This window comes from Tursiops truncatus, chromosome 6 (assembly GCF_011762595.2).
Source record: "Tursiops truncatus isolate mTurTru1 chromosome 6, mTurTru1.mat.Y, whole genome shotgun sequence".
In the NCBI taxonomy this organism is placed as follows: Eukaryota; Metazoa; Chordata; class Mammalia; order Artiodactyla; family Delphinidae; genus Tursiops; species Tursiops truncatus.
The window spans coordinates 77,984,062-78,008,627 of NC_047039.1; the positions used below are offsets into that span (position 1 = coordinate 77,984,062).

General features: G+C 42.3%; 1 protein-coding gene across 1 annotated transcript in view; it reads right to left on the reverse strand.

Annotated features, from left to right (window-relative positions):
- Positions 1 to 24,566, reverse strand: part of LOC109552404 (uncharacterized) — a 341,732-nt gene that overhangs the window by 209,977 nt on the left and 107,189 nt on the right. Inside the window, exon 10 of the mRNA XM_073806936.1 lies at positions 22,524 to 22,629. The gene's annotated coding sequence lies outside the window, so the exon portion shown is untranslated. The remainder of the gene's footprint in view (positions 1 to 22,523; positions 22,630 to 24,566) is intronic.

Consider the following 24,566-nt stretch of genomic DNA (forward strand, 5'->3'; position numbering starts at 1 on the left):
TCATTACTACTCTGTTCTTCAACTGTGCTTTTCATTACTATCCTTTTTCTTTCCTCTAAAAGGGGAAAATGCCTTTAAGATGAAATTTTGTATAAATAATACAATAAGACTCAGAACAAGCCATTCAAGCCTTAATTATTTAAAAAATAAAATCTCATGTCTTTTTCTACTAGGCTCCTGAACATGTGTGCAAACAGAGCTCGTTTTAGCTATCCTAAAGAGACAATAATCCCCAAAGTCAGAGAAAATGCTTAATTGACAACCTAGTCATTCAAAAATGTGTATATGCATGTGTTCCATAGTCTTAAAAATAGCCAGTGTTGGGGCTTCCCTGGTGGCGTAGTGGTTGAGAGTCCGCCTGCCGATGCAGGGGACACAGGTTCGTGCCCTAGTCCGGGAAGATCCCACATGCCGCGGAGCAGCTGGGCCCGTGAGCCATGGCCGCTGAGCCTGCGCATCCAGAGCCTGTGCTCCGCAACGGGAGAGGCCACAACAGTGAGAGGCCCGCGTACGGCAAAAAAAAAAAAAAAAAAAATAGCCAGTGTTAAGAGGAAATAAATGGGGAGAGGAATGCTGAATGTAAAACAGTGTCACCAGATTAAAATATTCTCACCTTTCTTCTCTTTTCCTTTTCTATTTTATCTTTCATTCAGTAGAAGTTCACACAGTGACACCTAGTGCAACTGGTGAGGCTATGACAGCCTAGAAGAGTGAGTAAGATAATCTGGCTGGCAAACTCCAGGTTTAATTTCAGCTAAAATAATTTCAGCTAATTCAGTAAAGCTGAAAGGCTTGCCTTTCGTCTCAGACCCCAATGTGCATGCATATCCTAATTATCATTTGAATCTACTTAAAAATGTATCACGCTTATGGACTGTAATTCCAGCTCAGTTCGTTTCCTAACAGTTAGAAATGCTGGATCATTAATATCCATCATGAAGTAGAACTGCAATTAAGGGATTCAGCAAAAAAAAAAAAAGCCCCCCTCTTTCTAAGCGGCTTGCCAAGATGAGCTCGGCAGTTTTTGAGCTACTCTTCCTACGCATTCCGCTGGTGTTTTACCTTAACAATCTCCTACCCTTGCTTCCTCGGAGTCTAAGAAACCCACCAGAGACCTGCAGAAACTGTGTGCCACTTTCTGCAAAGCAGCCTTCTTAAGATGTTCTAGTCAACTGATCTCCAACTCAGATGACTTTCTATAACAAAACAATCCAGAAATTCCTTCAGCAAGGTTTAACACTCTTCAAAAGTCAAGATCATGCTGCCCAACCCTGGCATTCCCCAAACGGCTACCACGATAGCCCACAGCCTTACATACAGTAAGTGCTCAATGACTTCTTGCTGAATGGATTTTCTTTTGTTCTCTTTCTACTAATAGCTGCCTCTTTAACTTTAAATCTCTCCCATTCCTATACTTCAGTGTCACCTGTGTGCGTTATTTTCTACCAATACTGTTTGGAGACTGGATGAGAACTAAGAGAGAATCCACTGGTGAGAAATATATTCCACACACAGTAGCTTTAACTTCTGCAGTTGGGCAGGGGCGTTTGTCAAAGCTGCATTACCTACTCCGACAGAACGTATATGGGTGCAAGATGAGGTAGTTTTCCAAATACCTGCTTAGAGCACAGAGAGTTGGATTGCCTGAGGAATATTTATCAAAAACATTTCTCAAATAAATAAATAAAATAAAATAAAAAACATTTCGCTCTTACTAACATTAAGTTTGAGTCTGTAAGCTAAGTTGCCCCAAGACATATCAATAAACTCAAAATGTCATGCCTTCCGACAAAGTAATTCAACATCTAAGAATGTATTCTAAGTAAAGATGTACATAAAAAAAAGTCTGCTCATTACTGCATGATTCATAATAGCAAAATTAAAAGGGTACAACTTAAATGTCCAATATTAGGGGAATGATCCATTTAATTAGTGTAGCTGACTATCTACCCTAGCATCTTGCTCAAAGTCCCCTGCCCGCTCTTCCCACTGAGTTCACCAGCTGTTGCTACATAATTTTCAGCAGGCTGGCAGCTTCCTATCTTGGGTGCCTCTGTCTCTCTTCCTTTTTGTCTGAGGGCTCTCTCTGGCACCACAGACGGGCCAGCGAGTCAACACTCCCAGGGGTCACTTCAAGGAATGCGGGATGAGAGACCACAGACGTTCCACATGGTGTCTCAGTGGGTCTCCAGACCCCCGATGACCCTGTGGTAAATCTCTCATCAATATACTCCCTTCCCTGCCTCACCTTCCCCATTTATCAATTGTGGTTTCTGAGATCGGCTCCAAATAAACTCCCTGCACCCAAGTCCTTGTCTCAGGTCTGGAGAGCCCAAAGTAAGTCAATTAGGCGATATGCATAAATGAATAGGCAGTAATAAAAACTAATGTCCACGTGCCAGGTTCATGCTGGTTCCAGTGCTCGAGTTGGTGACTGTGCTCACAGCTGAAAACCAAGGTACAATGAACCCTGATCTTCTAAAGGGACCACAGAGCAGCTACATGAAGTCAGAGGCCAGACATTGCCTCATCTGGTTTATTCAGAGGCAGCAGAACCAGCCCTTCTCCTCCCCACCTTTCCTTTCCCAATGTCTCTATGAAGACAGCTGGTGACGTTGGGACCATCCTGAGCCTTTGGGGAGGTACTGAGTTCATGTTGAGATGCTATCTCCTCCCCTCCTGTGGGATGCTTCTTCCTTCCCAAAGCCAAGAGAGGAAGCTCCAAAGGAAAACTTGTAAGGGTTGCAGGATATACTGAAGAAGGAGGGATGAGAATCTTCCTTCCCTGCAGGAAGCTTGCTGAGATGCAGCAGCCTGCTGCCCAATCCGATGCTAGAGAGAATGTGTGGGAGGGGGTGACGTGTTCCCGCTGAAGCTCCAGACACAGTGGGCACGGGAAGCGGTGCCGAGTCTGATGGGGAGACTTCTGAGGGGAGAGGTGCCTATTGGAGTAGCCAGTGCAGTTAAGACTCGAAGGGCCCCAAAGTGCAACTTTTCAAGGAAGCCAGCAGAGCAGGTCCACCACACACAGTTCTCTGTGGCCCTGGAGAATGCAAAAGTCACCCTCGGCAATTCCCATGGCTCCTCGTGAAGGGTCAAGATTTGGGGAGGGACTGGGCTCTTGGGGAAAAAGAGGCTTATCCAACAGAAGGCATCCAAGGCCTGAATGGCTTCCAGGCCCATGAAGAAGCTAAACACAGCTGTCCCTCAGTGATGGAGGAGGTCAGAATGAAGCTGAATACCACCCCAAGGAAACCATGCATGGCTCCCAACTCAGGAAAAACACATCCATCAATATCAGATGGAACCAGGAGGCAGTGGACACCACCTCCTCACCAGGTTCCTGAGGGCAGTTACTCCCTGCCCCCCATACCTGAGGTGACAGACTGAGATCGGGGAGGGGACAAGGATCAGAGCCCGATCATCCTCCACACACACCCCCGCCAGCTCCCCAGCACCAGGGTCAAAGAGCTAGCCTGTTCTGAAGATGAAATGAGCCAAGCTCTGAAACTTGGAGTGTTGAAACGAACAGGACTCATTCAGCCTTAAGGAATCGAACACAGGACTGTTACAGTAAGAGGAAGCAGTGGGAGAGCTGGAGAATCTGAGCAGGGTGCGATTAAGAATCAACAGCCCGGGCTTCCCTGGTGGCGCAGCGGTTGAGAGTCCGCCTGCCGATGCAGGAGGACACGAGTTCGTGCCCCGGTCCGGGAAGATCCCACATGCCGCGGAGCGGCTGGGCCCGTGAGCCATGGCCGCTGAGCCTGCGCGTCCGGAGCCTGTGCTCCGCAACGGGAGAGGCCACAACAGTTAGAGGCCCGCATACCGCAAAAAAAAAAAAAAAAAGAGAACCAACAACCCAGGAGGAAAGGAGTGTGGGTTGAAAACAGTGACTGAGAAGTAAAACCGTGTCACATGTACATCCAGAACGCTGAGTCTTCAATAAACCGGCTACATTTATGAAAAATTCTCAATGAATCGCAAAATACTTGTATATAGCAAAATATAAAATATTAAGTGAAAAAGGATACAATATGACGTGAGAGATGACGGAAAGGAAGGAAGGGAGGGAGGGAGGGAGGAATAAAGAAAGGAGATAGATGGATTGGTAATTGTGAGGAAATATACTCACAACTTTAACCAAAGTTATCTCTGAGAGGTAGAATTACAGGTGATTTTATTTTCTTTATAATACTCTATTGTCTATAAATTTCTTAAGGCAAGAACTTCTGAAATTATAACTTGTGAAATTTAAAAAACAAAAATATTTTTTTCCAGAAGGATACAAAAACAAAGAAAATAAATGCCAATATATTGTCTTCTTTTAAAAATAGAAACTTCAGCCTCTGCTCCTCACCCTACTTGCAGACTGGTACCTGCCCAGGACTAATGACGGACCACAAGCAGCCAACACCCCTGAACAATGCTCTTGTCCTCTGCTCACCTTTCTAAGTAGTAAAACAAAATTCTCACAGGGACCACGATTCTATTACCCAATATGCATTCAATAAAAGGTTAAAAACAATAAATGAGTGGGAAAAGAGCATTAAAGGAAAATTCCTTAACCTTACCCTACATTCTATTAATCATGTTTTGTTATTCTGCACAGTCTTGAGAGGGAGGGAGGGATCAGATAACAGGCCATCTGGGGAAGACCTCCATTGGATAATATGTTTCAAACCATTACGTTCCAAAGCCAATTTTCCTTTGTGTTTTAGAGAAAAACTGGGGACCTTGAATTCTTCAGTCCTAGACAAGACACTGAGGCAGAACAGCACACCGGCTATGGACACTGCTCTGGAGCCAGGTCAGCCTGGGTTCTGATTCATGCTCTGCCACTTCTTGGCTGTGTGACTTTAGGCAAATTACTTAACCTCTCTGTGCCTCAGTTGCCTTGTTTATAAGGTGGGGCTAATAATGGTATCCTCTCAGGTTTGTCCTGAGGTTTAAATAAGTCAAAACATGTAAAGTTCTTGGAAGACTGCCTGATGCTCAGTCACTGCTCCAGTGAGCCTCATGAGTGTAACTGAACCAGAGACGCCTACCAATAAATGACAGTTTTCATTCATTTAGGAGTGTATCAACCAAACAACGAACTTTCCAGGTTCTTCTCTTTTACCCATCTTTAGGAAGTTCCACGACTTCAGCAACTTTACCCAGAGAAGAAAGGTCACAAGTCACGGTCGCAGGTCTACTGTCACGTAAATGGTCACTGTCATTGTCATACAAGTGGTGAAGTCACCATTTAACTGTGCCTCGGTTTCCTCATCTCAAAAGAGTAAAATGACTATCACCATTTGCCCCACCAATTTCACAAGGCTGTCAAGAGCAGCAAATGAGGCAATGTATGTGAAAATACTTTGAAAAAGTAAAAAGCACTAAACAAGTAATGTTAAATAGACCAATAATTAAAATATGAAGATAAGACTCGAGTTGGTCCTTCCTAGTTCTCGGGAAGAACCCTTACAAAGGTTAAAATCTAAATAACATCTGGATTTCATCACTCCATGCTCTTCTAGGTTATTATTGCTATTTATTGATTTTTATTCTTTTACTGAGTATAGTTGATTTACAATATTATAGTAGTTTCAGGTGTGCAGCATAGTGATTCAGTATTTTTATATATTATGGGATTATATATGTATGAAATAAATAAGCAACAAGGATGTATTGTACAGCCACTATTTTGTAATAACTTTAAATGGAGTATAACATTTTACTTTTTATATGTGGCTACTAGAAAATTTTTAATTACATATATGGCTCACATTATGTTTCTGTTGGGAAGTGCAGCCTTAGACAATAATGGATGGATTCCTTTGTAAGAAAGACTTGGAAACACAATCTCAGTAAATGAAGTACCTTGGAGGCATGTGAGATGGGAGACAGTGGGATGCTGGCACTTAACGTTTTTGTACCATATCTTCCCTTTATTACAAGTTGCCTGAACATTAAAGCATACTAGTAAGGTAAATAAAAATTCTAGTAGGCCAAAAAGAAACATTAAATTATATGACCTTTGTTTAGACAAAGAGTTTCTGTGGAAGAATCACAACCAAAATCATGAGAGTGCCCTTGACTGGCTCTGTATGAGTGCCTGCCGTGAGCCTAAGTCAGACCACAGAGCTCCCAGGCGAGTCCAATGTCTGCCTCGACTGCTGCAAAGCATACTTGAACAGACGTGGGAGAACATTTGAGCCAGACGTTCGGGGGCTACACAAATCACAGGCCCCTGTGATGCCTTTTAAAGACAGAGATGTCAACTTCATAGAACGGAAAGAGGAGATGCATGACACATGTTGAGTTCTAAAAGAAAGTTTTGGAAGGACAAGACAGAGCAGCAGGAAAGGCCCTTTCCTACCTGTTCCGTTCAGTTCAGTTGGTGCATACATATACCAACATTTCTGGAGGTTCTGGGCCACGGGTGAACAAAACATAAAAATATTGATAGTTGGGCTTTAGCCAACAAAGACCCTGGGGCAAAATAGCCAGCTGCATCTGCGTTTCGGGTACAGTTTATGTTTGGTGCCAGCCACCTGAGTTCAAGGCGTGGCCAATAACTAGGCTGTAGAGGGCTTGGCTGCTTGCAATGGATGCATTTGAGGCCAAGTGTGTGATGCATCAAAGAGAAAAAGATAAAATGTTTCATTACAATATGAATCAACTTAAAGTATATTTAGCGGCTTCCCTGGTGGCGCAGTGGTTGAGAGTCCGCCTGCCGATGCAGGGGACGCGGGTTCGTGCCCTGGTCCGGGAAGATCCCACATGCCGCGGAGTGGCTGCGCCCGTGAGCCATGGCCGCTGAGCCTGCGCGTCCGGATCCTGTGCTCCGCAACAGGAGAGGCCACAACAGTGAGAGGCCCGCGTACCGCAAAAAAAAAAAAAAAAAAAAAAAAAAAAAAAAAAGTATATTTAATGTTCCACTGGCTTCCATAAGGGCAGGAGGACCTGCATTAGTAATGAATATTGATTTTCAAATATTGGGAAATGGAAGGGAAGAATTCAACAATTAAATGAGAAGGAAATAATAGTCCCACATAGACCTATTCTGAGCAGGAAAAAAAATAGTGCACAGAGCAATTACAAATATAAATTCAGAAAAACGTGTTTTCAATGTTCGGTCTCAATAGACAATTCTTAAAATTTTTTTCAAGGCTATATCCTTCTTGCTTATAAGGAAACAGACAATAAAATTTGAAACAAATTTATACCTATAAGTATTTGGGATTCAAACAAAAATTGACTTAAGAGATATATCTCATCCTCAAAACACTGAAAATAAAAGTTTTATGAATATCTTTTAAAGAAATTCCAAGTGAAGTATCTTTAGTGCTCTTGTATCTTAAATTCTTAGATTTACATGAAAAGCAGATAAAAATAAACTGCAAATACTAGAGTACACAGCATGTCAATGTTGTAGAACTTGTAAGGAGACCACTAATAAGGAGAAAGGCTATGGAAAATTCATCTGAATTCAGTTTTTTCTGATAAGCTATTCAGCAGCTGAGCCAGCCAGTTTGTCAGTTTGCCACAATTTTTTTCAGTTTGTCTGTTCAGGATGTTGGCAGGAATGGTAAAGAGATTTCATCATAAAGCCTACCCAAACTCTGTGTTGAGAAGGACTCTGAGGTCATGTCTGTGCTCAGGCTTAGCGGGAAGGAATGCTGCCATTGATTAGTGATGTCTGACTAGCAGAGACAGTGGCTACGCTTGTGCCATGTCTTTGCTTTCCCTACAGTGGAAAGTGCAGCTGTGGAAACACCTTTCCTACTTATCATTCTCTTCTGTGCCAGTTCATTTAGAAGAGATCATTTCACAAGCTACTGATTACAGAATCAGAGTGCTGTACCCAAAAAGCAGGGTGTAGGAGATATTCATTCCTGAGCTCCCCTCTCTCTACTCCTCTGACCCTCTCTTCTTTACAAAAGGTACTTGTATTGATACTTGCTCATTATTGCTCTTTTAAGGGCATGTCAACCTCTTCCACCTCCAAAACAAAAAGTTCTTCTCCAACACATGAAAATTTCTTTGCTGTGTATAAACTACAGGATGACAGAAATTCTGCAAAGGCAAAAACCTTCTGTACCAAAAAAAAAAAAATCCCATTTACCACCAAAAAGAAAACTATAATGTTCTCTTCTCAAATTATTCAGACCTAATTTTTTGACTTAATTAATGCCAACCCTGCCCTTTTGCTCATTACCATCTGCCAGGAGTCATTTCCCAGGCAGAAAGGTCACAGTGCTGAGCATGACACACACACCAGGGAACAGGCAGGATCCAGGTTCCCTCCGCCGTGTCATTCACCTCTCCTGCACCGACACCAGCCAGCATCAACTATTACTGTCAATGTCAGACAGTCACGTATCATCAATTAGGGGTTGCAAAAGCTCAACAACTCCTGAGCTTGCCTGAAAAAGAAAAGCATACAGGTGCTCGTACCCATTTGGCAAAACCTAAATAAAATCCGTATGAAGGAAAGAACATCTTTTCTGATCAGAATGATATCTGTTAACGCAGAGAGCAGTCATAGGTTGAACCACATGGAACTGCCATTTTTCTAAGCCAATAACAGTCAATTACTAGCAATTCCAGATGATTCAAACTAACAAAGTACAGACGTTTGTCTGCACCAGTATTGGCACATACTTAACTAGGACTTGAACTGTTAGTATGTCACCTGAGACATGTAACACGATAACCAAATATCTTATTTCAGAAACATTTCAGACTGTGGCAGTTATCTAATGAAAGGAAATGTACTTCTATGAATTGAATACCTATGTCAAGTTCTGTCCAGTGATACCCCTGTTCTAGTGGAAGAGACAGATGTGTGAGGAGGGATCTGCAAGAGGGAAGCCAGGGTTCATAGGGAATATATGAGGTCCACCCAGCCTCCACTGGAGTGGTCCAGGCAGACTCTTGGAGGAGACAGCATCTTGGCTGGGTTTTCAAGGATGAGTTGGGAGAGCCAAACTTAAGTCTAGCAGTCGCTGGAGTGAGAGAAGGGGGTGGTGAGGACAGGATCAACTTCTAGGCAGTCCTGCTTCCAAAAAAGTTTGGCAAAAAAATGTTTCCATTCACAGCATCTCTGGTATGTTCCTGCTATTCTGATTCATTACAACCCTGTCTTTTCCAGCATTAATTCAGGCCAGTGGTTGCCATGAATAAATAGCAGCATTAAAATATCATCAGGAAAGATACATCATCAGCTTCTAACTGGGGAGGAAAAATGTCTTAAAGCTTCATAGGTGTTTCTATTTAGTCTGGGGACCCATGTCATATTAATTGACTAGATAAATACTTGAGGTACTCAATCTTGCTACTAACATTTTAATCCCTTCCAGTTCCATTCAAATTGTGCCTAATACCTGGTCACTAAAAATAATATAAAACAGGACTTCCCTGGTGGCTCAGTGGTTAGGAGTCTGCCTGCCAATGCAGGGGACACGGGTTCAAGTCCTGGTCCAGGAAGATCCCACATGCCGCAGAGCAACTAAGCCCGTCCACCGTAACTACTGAACCTGAGCTCTAGAGCCTGTGAGCCACAACTATTGAAGCGTGCATGCCTAGAGCTCGTACTCTGCAACAAGAGAAGCCACCGCAATGAGAAGCCCGCGCACCGCAACGAAGAGTAGCCTACCCCTGCTCTCCACAGCTAGAGAAAGCCCGCGAGCAGCAACGAAGACCCAGTGCAGCCAAAAATAGATTAATTAATTTAAAAAATAATAATAATATAAAACAGATCTAAAATTCACTTTCAGGGGAAAAAAATGTGCAAGGCGTGGGGTCCACTCCTGCAATAACCTTCTCCTGCGGGATTGCCATTTGAGATTACCCTGCTGGCATCTGACTCTTGCCGCACGTGGAGCCCACTCTCTTGCTAATTTAGCTGCAGGTCAGCCCTCGCTCTGCTTTAGAACAGCATTAAGGGAATTGTCTTCTCTGGCTGGGAAAGACCATTGGAATCCAGAGAAGGAAAGCAAAGGGCGCCCTCCTCAGAGAAGCTGCTGAATGCTCAGACCCTTCATGTTGAATTACACTCATCACCCTGAGACCTGTGTTGCTGGCCTCTCCCGCCCCATCTGCAGCGGTCAAACCCTCCCCATTCAGAATCTACAGTGAGCATTCAACTGCTGCAACCCAAGGAGAAAATCCAATACTTTTTCTACATCTCCTTATTAAAGCAAAAACGGAACAGTAACTGCCCAATTCAGCTTATATAAGAAACTCAGTGAATTACATTGCCATGAACTAAAAAAAAAAAAAAAAAAAAAAAAAAAAATCCGGATGTTAGCATCTCTGGGACTGAGACAGCGACAAGAGGCTTTCCTTGGGCAGAATGGCAGACCTCTGCACCTGGAGCCTCTTGGGAAGGATCTTCTCTGCCCCTCCTTTCTTTCTCACATGGTTCCTTTCGCCACTTTTTCAGTCTTTGGGACCTTGATCAAGGAGTAGGCAGTTCTACTTTGTCACCAAAACTGAGCTAAAATACTTCAAAGCTAAGATGTATATGCACTCCTCCTTTTAGCTAAAGATCTTATTTGGGTAAGGAGTATGCAAGTTGACGGAATAATGGGTGAGGAGTGTGGAAGTTGAGGGAATAATGGGCAGAGCATTAGGGCATTTCCCAACTGGGACAGTTAGAAAAAAATCTTTTGATTGAAGCATAACACACATACAGAGAAGGGCACAAGTCCTATGTGCAGAGTGACTACCCCTATGGTACCTGCACCCAGATTAAAATCAGAACGTTACCCCAGGAGCCCCTCCCTGGGACCCGACCCTGCTCCTCCCCACAGCCAGGGTGACCACCCTCCTGACTGCTAACACCACTGACTCATTTGGCCTGAAACTAGGATAATTTTAAGAGCCCCAGTAATTATGCTGGGACAACAGGCATAAACCAGGCTCTCTGTGACAAACCCAGGTGTATGTTACTGTAAATATTGGTCACATTTGGTCTGTTTCCCAAGGCACTTTGGACTGACCCCAGTTTCAACACTTGTCACATTCTGCATATTTGCTAAATATGCAACGAACTCTTCACTACTGGAGGTCAATGTGGAGTCTGATTCTTCATTTGTTTTCTCCCAAGTACCATTCAGTGACTGTCTTATGCCACCAGATGAAGGATTCAACAAGCACGCAGGTTTCCAAATTCCCCATCCCTCGTTATCAGGCTGGGCAGAGAATGTACCGTTTTATCTCCATCCCGGCCTGATGAGATTTTCTGGAGGAAGCTTTTGCCTGAGGAAAGTTTCCTGTCAGCCAAGAGTCTGCTTGGCCCCTTCCTGCAATCAAACATCATATGACCCATTCTCTGTGCATGCCTTTCCCACCCTCCTGGCTGTGTATGTGTGTCTGGCGGCAGGGGAAGGCGGGGTAGGGATGGGGACAAAGATTCGCTTCTTGACTGTCAGGCTCCTCGAAGCCCTCCAGGCTTCAAACTTCAGTGTCCATCTTCATAGGACCCACACCACCCAGTTTTAGCAAGAATCTTGTTACGTCAGTCTAGAAAGAATTCCCACCTTCAATACCTGACAACCCTAAGTACCTGATCAAATTCCTCATCCCCCACCCTTGGTACCTGCCCACCTTAGCCAGTCTTCAGCAAGAATCCTGTCCGGTCCATTTAGCCACAACGCCCCTTTACTCCTGCTGTTTCTTCTTAGCAATTTTCCATCCATCACCCTCGACCCTGCTCCTCAGCTATAAATCCCCACTTGCCCGTGCTGTACTTGGAATTGAGCCCAGCTCTAAACTGAGGTAGGTCTCTTTTCCCTGATTGCAATAATTCCTGAGTAAAATCTGTTTTTTGCGCTTTAACTATTGTCAGACTCTGATTTTCCTTGGGAGGGAGGGCACACACCGTGTACACATGCGTGTGTTTCTTCTTCTTGGTTCTGCTGCCACTGGTCTATGTTAAAACCAAAAGATTCCTTTCCAGCCTCCACCCGCCCCCGCTCCTTGCACCCACCATTTGACCTGCAGGCAAATGAAGCCATTCAAATATTTGTTCATCATGTCACCTGTTCCCATCCGACCTTGCAATTCCTGTCATGCCCCACATGTCAGTTTGAAGCATAACGTCATTAATACCTCCAGTGCACTAATGGATGCTTCACACATGAACGCATTAATGAAATGTGTTATTGTTTTCCCTCACAGGACATTAACAATCTACCTCACGCTGCGTCCCGAAGCCCCTCCGAGCTGCTGAAAACCACTAGCTATCAAATGAACCCTCAGTTCCGCCTCGGTAACTTTAAGTTCAAGTTTATCACTGAAGCGTCGCTCATGTGAGAAGAAAATACAAGCCTCTGAGGGCTTTGGGGCCCAGCTTCAATTACCATAAAGAGTAACAGGCAGCGATAGCTGGGGGGTGGGATGGGGGCAGCCGGAGCTGCATGGAAACACACCCTGTCAAAATGAAATAGGAAAGATCTGCGTGTCACTGGGATGATTTGTTTCTTGTTCCTCCCCTTTGTCTATGGGCTGATGGTTTGAATAATGAAGACGGTATTGGTTTTCTTCCTGAGCTCACCAGCACAGGAGGTCTGCTTTTCTGATGGCACAGCTGACATATTAAGAGGGATTAAAGTTTCTGTACACAGGCAATGTTTAAATTAGCTTCCTTAAGCCCCAAAGAAATCTTTCCAGCTGATTTGCAAAACGAACCCCAGCACAGCCTGCAGCCACCCTGCACTGGTTGCCTAGACAGAGCCTCAGGGTTCTGTTTGGCCAGCTGTTTTGCAAAATCAGAAGAAAAGGAAAGGTAATTCCTTTTCACCATTGCCTCAGCCAGTATTTCTTCTGTAATTAAAATTGAAAGCTTTCCCCAACAGGTTCTCAGAGGCTCTCCCAGAGAAACAGATTTCTCTTTTCCTGTATAATTAAGCACAAATTGTAAGGTGCAGGGCTTTGCCATAGAGGGATGGATGGTCAGAGGTGTTCCATGCAAGGCTGGGGGACGCTTTTGTGTTTGGTTAGCTGTTAGGAAATGCTAATTTCCTCTTCTCTTGCCATTAGGCACTAATTCCCTGCTGTGCCAGAAATTTTTTGCAGGCTGGGGCCAGAAAGGTGAGGGGAGATGTACAGCACAAATGCCACAGAATCACCTGGACCAGGAAACTGCTGCTTGGCCAGGAAGGTGATTGTTCACCCAGCGTTTGTGCCAACAATGCTCCTCACACTCCTTTTCTTCTTGTCCTTGGGAGCAGGCCTAAGAGTAGGTACTAAATTCGGTCTCTGAATGTCTCAGGTCGCTAAGCGTGTACCCTACACATGAGGTTCCAATAGCAATTAAGCATCTAATCAAAGTCTCCTAGCTCAGGAACAAAAGCCAAGGCTTAACTCTTTCCTGGGCTGCTGACTGCAAGGAGATCCGTGTTGCCTGCCCGTCAGAGCCACGTGTCTGCATCCCCACATCTACTCCTCTGAAGGGGAGACAGCCCATAGCAAGCTCCCAAGCCCTACAGCACAGATACCCTGAAAGCTCGGGGAGGACAATGTGTGTTCCTTCTGCTTCTCACAAACACAAGGCAAAACGGGCTGGACCCACATCACCCTAACACCTCTGCCTCTGCAGGTCTCATCCCAGAAACGCCCTGTACTTTTAAAGAACCAGGTGGCCAGAACTGTGACCACAGATGACAATTTTTCTGCCGTTTTATTTTAGCCCTATGCAAAGAGCCTCTAGGGTGGCCCTATGACTCTGTTCGCCTGGTGTTGACACTTTGTATGCTCACCACCTCCCTCTGAGCACAGACAGGATCTGTGACTTCTTTGTAAACAATTGAGTATGGCAAAGGTGAAGGGGTTTGACAGATGTTATAAAGGTCCCAAGTCAAAAGGGTAAATCAAAAAGGAGATTATCCTGTGTGGCCTTAATCAGGTGAAAGCTCGTAAAAGAGGGACCGGGCCTTCTACAGGCCAGAGACCCTCCTTGCTGGCTGAAGTAAGCAGCCACACTGGAGAAGCCCACAGGGAGGAACTGCATTGCCTCTAGGATCTGGGGTGGCCTCCAGTGACAATCAGCAAAAAGCTGGGGACCCCAGTCTTGGAGCAACCAGGATATGAATTCTGCCAACAACCTGAATGAGCATGGAAGTGCATTCCCCCCCAGGCTGATGTCCACATGAAAACGTGGTCTGCCCAACACGTTTATCAGAGCCTGGTGAGACCCCAAGCAGAGGACCCAGTACCTGGACTCCTGACCCATAAAACCTGGGTTGTTTTAAGCCACTAATTTGTTACTCGGCAAATAGATAACTAATACAATTCCTAAGCATTCAGATCGTACATTTTTAAATGACTGGTGACTCAGCTGTGTTGCAGCCATAGTCTTCATCATTAATATCTTCAAATCACCAGCCAATTAATATATTCCTTCTATGCATTGCCCCTTGGGTCCATGGTGCATATTTTTTGAGACCATGGAGCTCTTGAGATATTCTGTCAATCATTTCTCATTTCTCCTCAACCTTGCCTTTTTAGTCACTGAGAGCCCATATTGCAAAGAAAGATCTTAAAGTGAGTAGAAAACGACATTAAACAAAAAGATGTGGATCCTATGCTCGACACACAAATATTACAAAGATATATTCTTTTTCTTTTAATCAAGCTTTCACATGCACAAAGAGAATATTTTATTCCTGCTTGTCTTAAGCCTCATGAAGCCTTCAGTTCCTAAACTTCTAGAAAACTTTCAAACTTCTCAACAAATACGTTTTGTAGTTCAGATCATTTTAGAAATCAACTGCCGTATACCAATAGGATGTTTCCCCCGTGGAGTTTGACAAGCTGAACCTATTTATATGGAAGAGCGGGCCAAGAAAGGCTAGGATACTTCTGAAGACCCCAAAAGCCAGATACGAAGAATTATTATAAAGTGATACTTTATAGTATATTATAAAGTATGATGTTGGCACAATGATTTAAAAGATAATAAACCAACAGAATAAAAAGAGGTGCCCAACACAGGCCCATGCATGTATTGAAATCTGATATATGGAAGATGGGACATTACAAATCAGAGGGGAACAATGTTCTATGTACTGAATGGTGCCCCATGATAGGTTCCCAATATAGGGGCGGGGGATAAATAAAACGGAAGAAATCTTCGTTTAGGAATTTAGTTAACTACCAAACAAAGAAAAGAAAAAGAGGTAAAAAAAGGTATAAGCCAGTATTCTTAAACTATAACACAGTAAACAGTTATATAAATCATGTTATTCATTGTGTTTTGCAATCATTTATCATTTTAAAACAATCTAGGGTTAAGAGAGGCTGACTGACCTTTGAAAATATATTAATTACTGCCTATGATTCAGCTCTTAAAAATATATGCTTAATTTGTGATTGAGAAAGGGGATTCATTTTAAAAAATAGCTTTAACATGCCTTTGGCCTAACAAAAGCCAAACGTGGGATGTATTTCAAAACTGTAGGATTATGAAGATTGGATGGGAGCATGATGAAACAAGATCGGTCATGAACTGATAAGTACTGAAGCAAAATAATGGGCATCTAGAGATTTATTATGTACGTGTATGTTTGAAATTTTCCATAACTAAGAAAGTATTTTGAAAAAGGAAAGTAAAAGAGTGTTTGGTAAAGCATTTCAAGTAAGAAAGTTATACAGGGATTTATTATGTATGTGTATGTTTGAAATTTTCCATAACTAAGAAAGTATTTTAGAAAAGGAAAGAAAAAGAGTGTTTGGTAAAGCATCTCAAGTAAGAAAGTTAAACAGTAAGTCCCCTACATACAAACGAGTTCCATCCCGAGAATGCGTTCCTGAAGTCCAAATTGTTTGTAAATCCAACAAAGTTAGCCTAGGTACCCAACCAACAAATCGGCTATATAGTACTGTACTGAAATAGGTTTATAATACTTTTCACACAAATACATACAAAACAAACAGGAAAAATAAAGAAAACGTTTTTAATCTTACAGTACGGTACTCTGAAAAGTACAGTAGTACCAGCTACATTACCTATGCTTTTACGCTTGCTTCTGGACATCCTGGGCTTGAAATAAAGATACTGTACTACTGTACTCTATACAGTTCTGTAAAGTACACAAAAGCACAACCACCTGCAGAAGATGCACACACGTGACAATTTACACCAGACACTTGAACTTACGTGATTGGACATGCGAATGCATGTTTGCATCTTTGAAAGTTCACAACTTGAAGGTTTGCATGTAGGGGACTTACTGTACAGAACTTCTGTGCTATTATTTTAAGAAAACACACATGTATATATGTGCATATATATGTGTATATATATAGGCATAATAAAATATATGTGCACAAAAAGTTATGTTATACACACACACACACACACACATATATATATATATATACACATACATAATTAACATAACTTTTGGGAGCGGGCAAGTCTGCATTCTTACACGGCCATGTTACAGGTAAGGATCCTGATCTCTCCTGGGTGGTTATCTTCTGTTTGCCCTCCCAGGTCCCCTCTCCACCCTTCTCTGGTGAACTGCAAGGGTGAGGTTGATAGGATCCCAGCCCCTGAGACTTCTAACTGGGTCTGGGCCATGCAGAGCATCAGAGAGATGTGAGGGAGGGAGGAGGAAAGTGAAGTCAGGGGATTTGTTTCCCTGGCTTTCTCCCTGCTAGATAGCCTCCAAGTGGGCTAACTATGACCTTCTATTGAAGTTTACCATACCTCTCAAGAAGACCAATTCTACAGGACCTTTTTCTGCTGGGTTCCTGAAACTGATCCCTCTCTTTTTCCCTTTGGACATAGAGATTGTCTCAGCTCAGCTGCTCCTATCCCCAGATTCCTGCACAATCCCTCCTATGCGGTTGTACTCACACCCTTGTAACAGTTTTGTGTGCCATCTGTTTTCTATTAGGACCCTAATTACCACCCTCTTCATTAAACAATAGATGGCACACAGTTATTATAAATAGAGATGGGGAGATTATTATTCTCTACATTTGCAAATATTTCCAGTATTGCAGCTATGTCCTAGGTGATTCCCAAGCGGGACACAGCAGATATAAGAATAAAGGAAAAGAGAGATGTGCAATTGGGGGGTATCAACTAGATACTTACTGGTCCACAAACCAGTTCCTTTTGCTAATAGACATGGAAGGAACTGAGAAGACAGTCCTTTCTCTGAAAAGCCCCAATTGTGAGAGCAATTCAGCTCTCCTAACTTTCCCCATATCTGAACCTAGACTCAGTGCTATAGCACTATTAGAGCACACCAAATATTGCACTACAGTTACCTGAATACATGTATTTATCTCCTCCAGTAGGCTGTGAGCAATTTAAGGAAAAGAGTCCATCTTATTCAACTTTATATCCTTGCCACCTAGCACAGTGGCACATAACAGACACAGTAAATGTTAATTGAATGAATAAATGCCTGCTTGAATAAATGAATGCCAGTGGGGCCAGTGTGTTCCATAGCAGGGCTCTAAACAGAGGCTCTTCTCACCTTCTAGTCGCCATCTGGCTTCCAAAGGCAGCACCAAATCCAAATGTGACCTTGGTACCACGGAATAAAGAATCTTTCTCATCTGAATCACTCGCATCTGCCTGGCTACAGTCAACATAAGGTCTTGAGGCTGAGACACACCTTCATTTGTTAAAAGGGGGAGGGGAGCAGATGGCAAATGAAGGTACTAAAGCTCATTAATTCCTAATGGAGTTGTCCTCCTGGATGTAATTAGAACAAAAAGAAGGAAGAGCCAAAGGAGGAGGGTTTGGGAAATAAAGTAGGCAGCTGGAAGAGGTTTATGAACGGTATAAACCCTCAGGGAGCTTTCCATTAGAGAGGATAATAATGTCCACACTTCACAATGGCATAGTTCTCCACAACCAGCAAAACACATCTGCATACATTATTTCAATAGCGTCTCAGGAAATGATTGTAAGACACAGAGGAGAGTTTTATTTTTCCAATTGTGTAAATTAAAGAAGTTAAACTTCTCCTCAGAGAAGTTAAGCCACCTGCCCTGAGTAACATGGCTAGAAAGTTATAGAATAAGGGTGGATTTAAAACATTCTGACACTGAATTTGGTCTCCATCCATTCCATGGCTATAAATGGAGAGAGTGACCTTCAGACGAATTCTAAAAAGCATGTGACACTCCACCCAGCTCAACTATTCCATAGCATGCTCTTTTCTTCCATGCCCATTACCAATCACTTAAAGACATCCAGTTGCCTTCTATTTTTGATTGGCAAGTGGGACACAGAGGTTCTTATGAGCCTAGAGTTTTTATTTCTTTATGTCCCCATGGAAGACCTCAAGCCAAGAGAGAAGGGAACTCTTCCTATTAGACCTAGTTAACTGACTCCCATTTCTTCCCACTGTTCCCAACACAAAATAAATTTATTCAAATATGTAGTTGCACTGAAATTGAGAATTACATATTGTACTTTGATCTTATAGGAAGTGGGCAGCATAAATCTGAGATATCAGCATTAAATGCAGAGACTTTATAACTAAGGGCTTGCTAGTAAGCCTGGGTTTTCATACTCAGCTCAGTCTACCCAAAAAGAAGTTAGTTACTTGAAAATTGACTCTTTGCATTAAAGTAAACTTGCCCCTTAAAGTCTTCTTCCTCTCTCAAAGGCACACAGCTGACCTAGTTCAGAAGCGAGCTGAAAAGATGGAAGGAAGATGTTCTATTTAACCAGCATCAATTGCTTATAACTATCCTGTTCTCAATATCTTTTCCCCCCAAGGAAGCATTCAGCCAACATTTTTATTGGACTGATGCCCAGATTGCTCCATTAATTCATGCAACTACCTTTGTTGGAGTGCTCCAGGCATTATTACTCATGAATCCTACAGAGAACAAATACACCTCTAGAAATACTGTCATTTGTATTACATATGACCTTAAAGCATCTTCATAAATTATACCTTCAAAGCAAAGTAGAGAGCACTGAAGTCTTTTGCTATGTTAGTCATCTTAGTTTCACTAGACCCATTGTCTTTTCTTTACATATGCAATGTAACTAAATTGGTTTTTAGCGATCTGGGTCCTTCAGATTCATCAACTTTATCATAAGGTATATAAGATGTATGATCTTTAAACCTGTAATAGTATCTTTCTGCTCTGTGGGTTTCATTGGTTCAAACTTATCTTCCAATTATGTCTTCCTGAGATGTATTCTAGCTATGATGGGGGCTTCTAGGCTGTGGTTTATTTCTGGTACTGTACCTATTAAGTAACCAAACAAGAAAAGCAACAAAAATTGTGCTTTGGCTTCATATACATTAGACCATTTAACAAGAAACCTGTCCATTTTCAGAGACTTTGGCAACAAATATAGTCACTTAATTATTAAATTAGTTACCTTATCCTAAACAATTGTCAGTAGCCCACCATGTTAATAAGAAAGTTCTTTCTCAAAATAATTACCATTTGATTTCCAATTGCTTATAAAATGAGCACTGTTTTCTACCCAAAATTTCCATGAAATCTTAATATTCTTGTTTCATATTAGGAGTTTAAATGAATAAAGCGTTATTCACATAAAGGAAATAAGTACTTTGACCATTTTCCAAAGGAAAGTAGAACCACAATGTATGATGATATCCTGAACATGATCTGGGACACAAAAAAATCAGTATTATCTGTGAAACCTTGAGCAAAATTTCTCTCCTTTGCGGACAGAAAGCAACAATGTCATTCAGCTATTTACATACGGCCCAGATACTAATGAGGAAGTGTTTCTTGCTTTCTGTGAAGGAAAAGTGAACTATGAATAAATATCACTGGGGTCGTTATCACCTGCACACACAGGTAACAGGTGGCTTGCAACAAAACAGTGTCAGAAGCAAAATGGATCTGTAGCAGGAAAATCTGTCTTAAGGCATGATTGGGGGTAAAAGACTAACTGTGGATAAATATTTGTGGTGCCTGGCAAAGCTCTCCAAGTTCCAAGGTGAGAAAAGACCTTTCACGCATATATGGAACTTTCCATGAGAGTTCCAGAGCCTTTCAACCTCAGAATATATCTGGCCTATCCTCTTTGCAAAAGGTAAACTGACAGGATCTTGGAGAAATAGGAGTTGAACCTACTCTTAGAGATCTTCAGAGAAGAGGAATTTCAGCTTCCTGGCTTAACTATGTTGCTGCTATCTAGTTTATTTTACATGGCCACATTTATCAATGCTTAAAATTCAGCCCAAGTCCACCTGTTATTTTATTTTTTTTAGCAGCATTCACTCCTTTATTCAATAATTATATATTGAGCACCTCTAATAGTCCAGGCACAACTTTAGTAGCTGGGATTCAAGAGAGAACAAAAGAGACCAAAATTCTTCTTCTTGTTGTCTTTATTATTCTAGCAATAAACTGTTCAATTCCCAGTAACATCCTTATTTCTTGTATGAAATTGGGTCAACTTCTTTGACCAAAGCTAGTTTTGTTCGAATTTAATTCCTTTAACAAAAAATTCAGCTACATGAAAACCAACATTAGTTTTGTACTCACAATTTGACAGCATTTTGGGCTGGTTCTTTTTTATTATTTTTCATTCTCATGTTTCCTAGAGGTGTACCCTGAACGAAAGAACAGTTTCCCTCCATCCTGGAAGGATACCAGTTCAACCGCATACGCATCCCTGAGGGACACAGGTGGAACGTGAAGAAAGAGGGGCCCTAGCCAGCCATACGGCCCATTCAACATTGGGGAAAAATGGAATTGCCTTTACATCAAGTTTCCTAGGGAGGATATAGGGAAAGCTTGTACAGAATTACTGCTCCAGCTAATTTGTAACTACTGCTACTACTACCATTGGCCTTTGACCTCATATACATTAGAATACTTGGTCCTCACAGCAACACCATGAGGAACAAATGAGAAAACAGGCTGGAAAAGGTAAGTGACTTGTCTACAATTAACAGCTCTGGCAAATGGTGGTGCTGAGATTCAAACTTATTTCAGGGGTCCGTCTCGTGAAAAACCTATGATGTTACTTATCTAATAAAACCACAGAAAGGGGGGGAAACCTAGGCAGAACACTCTATGACATAAATCACAGCAAGATCCTTTTTGATCCACCTCCTAGACAAATGGAAATAAAAACAAAAATAAACAAATGGGACCTACCGAAACTTAAAAGCTTTTACACAGCAAAGGAAACCATAAACAAGATGAAAAGACAACCCTCAGAATGGGAGAAAATATTTGCAAAATATTTGCAAATATTTGAAGCAACTGACAAAGGATTAATCTCCAAAGTTTACAAGTAGCTCATACAGCTCAATATCAAAAAAACAACCCCATCCAAAAATGAGCAGAAGACCTAAATAGACATCTCTCCAAAGAAGATATACAGATAGCCAACACACACATGAAAGGATGCTCAACATCACTAATCATTAGAGAAATGCAAATCAAAACTACAATGACGTATCACCTCACACCAGTCAGAGTGGCCATCATCAAAAAATCTAGAAAAAATAAATGCTGGAGAGGGTGTGGAGAAAAGGGAACCTTCTTGCACTGTTGGTGGGAGTGTAAATTGATACAGCCGCTATGCAGAACAGTATGGAGGTTCCTTAACTAAAAATAGAACTGCCATATGGCCCAGCAATCCCACTACTGGGCATATACCCTGAGAAAACCATAATTCAAAAAGAGTCACGTACCACGACGTTCATTGCAGGTCTATTTACAATAGCCAGGACATGGAAGCTACCTAAGTGTCCACTGACAGATGAATGGATAAAGATGTGGCACATATATACAATGGAATATTACTCAGCCATAAAAAGAAACGAAATTGAGTTATTTGTAGTGAGGTGGATGGACCTAGAGTCTGTCATACAGAGTGAAGTAAGTCAGAAAGAGAAAAACGAATACCGTATGCTAACACATATATATGGAATCTAAAAAAAAAAAATGGTTCTGATGAACCTAAGGGCAGGACAGGAATAAAGATGCAGACATAGAGAATGGACTTGAGGACACAGGGAGTGGGAAGGGTAAGCTGGGACGAAGTGAGAGAGTGACATGGACATATATACACTATCAAATGTAAAATAGATAGCTAGTGGGAAGCAGATGCATAGCACAGGGAGATCAGCTCGGTGCTTTGTGACCACCTAGAGGGGTGGGCAAGGGAGGGTGGGAGGGAGACGCAAGAGGGAGGAGATATGAGGATATATGTGTATGTATAGCTGATTCACTTTGTTATCGAGCAGAAACTAGCACACCATTGTGAAGCAATTATACTCCAATAAAGTTGTTAAAAAAACATAGAAAGGAATTATTAAACTTTAACCATCATTATTTCATCCTATAGAACGATATAACCCAAGAGAAAAAGATACAGGTGTTGAATATCACTCATGCATTTTCAGTTCCTTCTGTGAATCTTAGCTACTGTAATAAAAGCATTGTTTTGAGCATTGTTTTATATGCATCCTCATATAATAAGATCATTCATGCCTGTATCGATTAAAATTTAAAAGAAACAAATATTCACTGCAGATATCTAGTTCACTTACCTTCAACAAAGTAGCTTCAGGTGCTTCCACTTTTGAAGCTGGAGAAATATCAGACAGGAACGAAGTTCACTTTAGTTGTGTCCAGGAAGAAAAAAGATTCACAGCTCTGAGAATAAAGAAAGAATCAGACCTTGTCAGGACATTTGGTTCTAATTAACTAGTGACAAAATGGTTCTACACTGCAACTATGTAAAAGTAGCTGAGTTATTTGAGCTAGGAAAGGTCAAAAACAATGATTATGATCAAGATACTAGTATTATTGCATATACTTTTGATTATTGGGAGTGAATTTTCCTCTCTCTTTTCCTCATTAAAATTAAAATTTTGGGCTTCCCTGGTGGCGCAGCGGTTGAGAGTCCGCCTGCAAGGCAGGGGACACGGGTTCGTGCCCCGGTCAGGGAGGATCCCACATGCCGCGGAGTGGCTGGGCCCGTGAGCCATGGCCGCTGAGCCTCCATGTCCGGAGCCTGTGCTCCGTAACAGGAGAGGCCACAACAGTGAGAGGCCCGTGCACCACAAAAAAAAAAAAAAAAAAAAAAAAAATTAAAATTAAAATTTTATGGTTTATCAATGTAAAGTTGATAAGTGAACAAGATAATTTAACACTATTTTGATAATGGAGCATATTCCTTGTAAAACATAAATCCCTGGAGGCTTTCTCAATTCCCCTTCTATCCCCACATAGCTGCCTCTGTCTAGTATTGAGCCATGGCTTTGCTCAAGAAAGCAAAACAAAACACAAATCATCTAGTGGTAGCAATCTGAAAGAAGACCTGGCCCAGAGGACAAAAAATGCGATTTAACATAAAACAATAGGGTGTCATGATCTAAACTACTCATTTGGCATTTACCATAAACCCCTGAGTACCATTAGTTGCCTTTTCAGATAAATTCAGTAAAAATTTATTGAATATTTTCCATGTACAAGCACTTTGCTAGATATTAAGAAAAAGGTGAACGGAAGACCAGGCTCTCTTCTTGGCAATCTATCTTTGAAGAAAGGAATATATGCAAACAATCCTGATGTAATTTCAAGGATAGAGAGAAAAAATAGCATACTTTTGAAGAGTAATGCTAACTTGTTATGATTATATTTTATTCTTTCTGATCTACTGTAAACCCTTGGAAACCAGAAATTTCTATTTTTCAGAATCTTTGCACATGTGAGTATTTTAATCAGTCGTCCTTTTTAGTGAAGGGCAGAAATAGTGTATATCGTAAGGTACACGTGTAGCCTGATATCAGCTTCAGGCACAATTGGATCAGGCTTTTTTGTTTGTCTTTGGGTTTTTTTTGGTACGCGGGCTTCTCACTGTTGTGGCCTCTCCCGTTGCGGAGCACAGGCTCCGGACGCACAGGCTCAGCGGCCATGGTTCACGGGCCCAGCCACTCCACGGCATGTGGGATCCTCCCGGACTGGGGCACGAACCCGTGTCCCCTGCATCGGCAGGCGGACTCTCAACAACTGCGCCACCAGGGAAGCCCGGATCAGGCTTTTTAAAGAGGACATAAGAATTTCTTCCTCCATTCCTTGGGTCTGTTTTTCTCTATATTGGCTTCATTCTTCAAAGATCCTCTAATAGTGGGATTAAAGATAGCCCCAGAGGCTTCCCTGGTGGCACAGTGGTTGAGAGTCCGCCTGCCGAGGCAGGGGACACGGGTTCGTGCCCCGGTCCGGGAGAATCCCACATGCCGCGGAGCGGCTGAGCCCATGAGCCATGGCCGCTGAACCTGCACGTTGGGAGCCTGTGCCCCGCAACAGGAGAGGCCACGGCAGTGAAAAGCCCGTGTACCGCAAAAAAAAAAAAAAAAAAAAAAAAAAAGATAGCCCCAGAAATACTGCACCTGGTTAGTAACCCTGGGAGAAAGAAAGCTTCTCTTCCCATTAGTCGAAAGTCATGGAATTCATTCCTAATGGACTGTCTTATGTCGTGTGCCCATCACCACACAAGTCACTGGGGCCAGAGAAATGGAGTACACTGATTGGCCAGTCTGAGTCATGTGCCCACTGCTGGAGCTCGTGCTGAAGCAGCACATAACTGA